This window comes from Octopus bimaculoides, chromosome 29, assembly GCF_001194135.2.
Source record: "Octopus bimaculoides isolate UCB-OBI-ISO-001 chromosome 29, ASM119413v2, whole genome shotgun sequence".
NCBI classification, from domain to species: Eukaryota; Metazoa; Mollusca; class Cephalopoda; order Octopoda; family Octopodidae; genus Octopus; species Octopus bimaculoides.
In genome coordinates this window covers 4,087,337-4,090,656 of record NC_069009.1, presented here as the reverse complement: position 1 = coordinate 4,090,656, position 3,320 = coordinate 4,087,337, and the positions used below count along the sequence as shown (strand labels likewise).

Below are 3,320 nucleotides of genomic sequence, written 5' to 3'. Positions count from 1 at the left end.
GGACTCGCGGTCATAGGATCGTGGTTTCGATTCCCAGACCGGGCGTTGTGAGTGTTTATTGAGCGAAAACACCTAAAGCTCCACGAGGCTCCGGCAGGGGATGGTGGCGAACCCTGCTGTACTCTTCCACCACAACTTTCTCTCACTCTTACTTCCTGTTTCTGTTGTGCCTGTAATTCAAAGGGTCAACCTTGTCACACTGTGTCACGCTGAATATCCCCGAGAACTACGTTAAGGGTACACGTGTCTGTGGAGTGCTCAGCCACTTGCACGTTAATTTCATGAGCAGGCTGTTCCGTTGATCAGATCAACTGGAACCCTCGACGGAGTGCCAACAACAACAACAAACCTTTTTAACATAAGAGTACAAACCCTTGGCATCATTTCTGTCAGCTGCTTCTTGTGCCCTTTTTGCCCTATCATTTCACCGTTCCTGTTTAATTTTCCTTAGAGTAGTCTGCACTTTCCCTTTCAGCTTTTTGTGAGCTTTGTTTGAGTTGGAGTTTAAGGACTGAGAAATAAGTGTATTGCCTAAGATTTGTTTTTCTAAAAGTAGATAATGAATTTCTGCTGATTTGTCTGAGAACCAATCACTGGACTTACGCGACTTAAATCCCACTTGCAGCCTGAAATACTTTTGTTTTGAAATCTTCCATAGATTGTTTAGGTCAAGATTGATACTTGTTATAACATTATGGAATTTTTGCAAGTTGCTTGGTAATTTGAAGTTTGCAGCATTTAACATTTTGGGTACCTTAGGACCAGACTATCGACTTTGGGCATTATCGGAAAAATTATCTTTCCATGCTCTAGACGATGGCTCTCTGCTCCTTTCATGGCTCGAACCCTAGAAACATCTTTCATATCACGCTTTCTGATCAAAATATAATCTATGAGCTGCTTACATTTTTTTTTTTTTTTTTGCTTAAACTGTGTGTTAATAACAACTAGATTATTCTCAGTACAAAACGTCAAAAGAGCTACTCCATTTTTATTACATTTTCCAATCCCATGTCGGCCTAAAACAAGCCATGAAACGTAGTCATTTCCAATTGTTACGTTGAAATCTCCCAATAAGACCAGCTTGTCAGAAATAGGTACTTTCCTCAATAAAACTGTCCTGCAGTTTCATCAGAATAAAACATTGCATAAATACTGACAATGGGAAGAAACCTACCTTTTGTCAGTTTAATACATGACATGATCCGTTCAGATATACCACTTGGAAATTCTGCAATAGAGGATACTAATGAATTCTTGAGAGCAAACCCAACACCAGATCCTCTACGCTGACCTTCAGGTAGACCTTTCCAGAAGATAGTAGATCCATAAGTAGGTTCATTTATTTGACCCTCACCAAAGAGACGAGTTTCAGAGAGCGCAACTATATCAAGGGTATATTTTTTAAGCTCACATGCAATAAGTGCAATACACCTTGTTGAAATTATCATCAAGAAGTGTGTGCACATTCCAACAGCCAAAATTCAGAGGATGTTTATTTTCAATTTTTCTTGAAGATTGTTTGACCACAGTGGCAAGATGATGATCAGGTCCAGCCTGAGACACACTGGGACATCTGCCGAGCCAAACCTGTTCCCTTGACGTTCCCAATCCGTTTTTTGCTATTTGCTGAATCTGTTTGAAACATTTTAGAGTAAGTTACAAATGGATTTTTAGGTTTCTGCCAACCAGCCAATTCAACGATTTTACTAAGATTTGGTGTACAAGAAGTACTTGTGCAGATGGATAATGTTCAGTGGGTATAGCTTGCACTTCACTACCCCTACCTATTGGCCGAAAAAGACTTTCGTCGGTGTGACATGAGAATTGACAAAACCAAGAACTTCCAAGGCCTCAGGTTTTATTTTGGAGATTTCCTTCTCCTAGGTAGATTAACAAGCAAAGTTAAAAAGATTTGCTCATGAGTTAAGCTATCTCGTTCCAGACAACAAACATTACTCAAACGCTCTATAAAGTGATCTAATATAATTCCGGTGTCCGATACAGAATAGCTCATTCATCAGTTTCTGGAAGTTGTTAAATGAATATTTTTGACAAAATGAAAATTTTTTAATATACTGGTATAATTTTTTAAAATGAAGTTATTTTGTTGGTATGGCTGCTTCGAACGCTATGAGCCTTACAATAATAATTATGTGATCGCTGTTATTTCTAGCACGCTAAACAAGATAGCTTTCTATGAAACAAAATGGGAAGATTTTAAATATTTAGTAATATATTTGTCAATGAAATATCACCAACTTACAGATATTTTAAATGGGTAAAGCTCCCGAAGCTTCCTTCTTGAATCTTTTTGATATTGTTTTTATTCAAATATCTGTAACATAAAATGTTAGTTGATATGATATAATGTTGATATGCTGACGTAGAGATGAGTTTTATTGTAAAATATTATCACTGAAATGTCTATAAAATAAAATGTTAGATCATTAGAAAATGTATAGAACTGTTTTATGATAGAATGTAAAATATGACTAATCAAATAATTGATGGAAGAGAATGGAACTAGATGAAGATGAAGATGATGATGATAATATAGAGGATGAAAACGAGGAGGATGGTGATGGAGGTGGTGGTGAGTGTATGAATAAATATGAAGAAGTGTATGAAATGTAGTTGAATAATGAGTATTTGAATATGAGGTAGACGAACGTTTAGAAAACATGGAAGATAAAGTAAAGAAGAAAAAATGTTATGATTAACAAGATAACATGAACATAATTATATATGCATGAGGAGAAAGTGGGAAAGAAGATCATACATCCTCACTCTTTCACAAACATACATTCAGACACACTCACAGAAAGCTATGGAGAGAGTGCAAGAATGTTAGAAGCGAAAAGAGACAGAGAAAATAAAAAAGATAATAAAATCTAAGATATATGGTGAATTAAAAAGCGACCTAACTCACAGTTTTTCTAAATTCGGAAGATATCCGAAGTTACCACGTTGAATATTCGTGATGTTATTGTCACGCAGATATCTGTAAACATAAAATTGAGTTGATAACAAACACATAGAAAAGATTTGTGATAAAATATTAAATACTACGGTGAAGAAAATTAGATGTAAGGTAAGGTATGTAAATGGAGATGATGAGGAGGAGGAGGAGAAGGAGGAAGAGGGGGACGGGAAGAAAGAATATGAAGAGGAAGGGGAGGAAGAATGAGAAAAGTAATTACTGCCAAAGGCGGTCGTACCCCATATTAAAATAAATTTGTTTGAAATTTTAAGGTGTTTCCATTATTTTGTGCAATCCCTGTATAATATATATACATATATATATATACATATATATA

General features: G+C 35.9%; 1 protein-coding gene across 1 annotated transcript in view; it reads right to left on the bottom strand.

Annotated features, from left to right (window-relative positions):
- LOC106878254 (uncharacterized) overlaps window positions 1–3,320 on the bottom strand; it is a 23,844-nt gene that overhangs the window by 13,613 nt on the left and 6,911 nt on the right. The window contains exons 4-5 of the mRNA XM_014927428.2: window positions 2,933–3,004; window positions 2,267–2,338 (exon numbers count right to left, since the gene is read on the bottom strand). The gene's annotated coding sequence lies outside the window, so the exon portion shown is untranslated. The remainder of the gene's footprint in view (window positions 1–2,266; window positions 2,339–2,932; window positions 3,005–3,320) is intronic.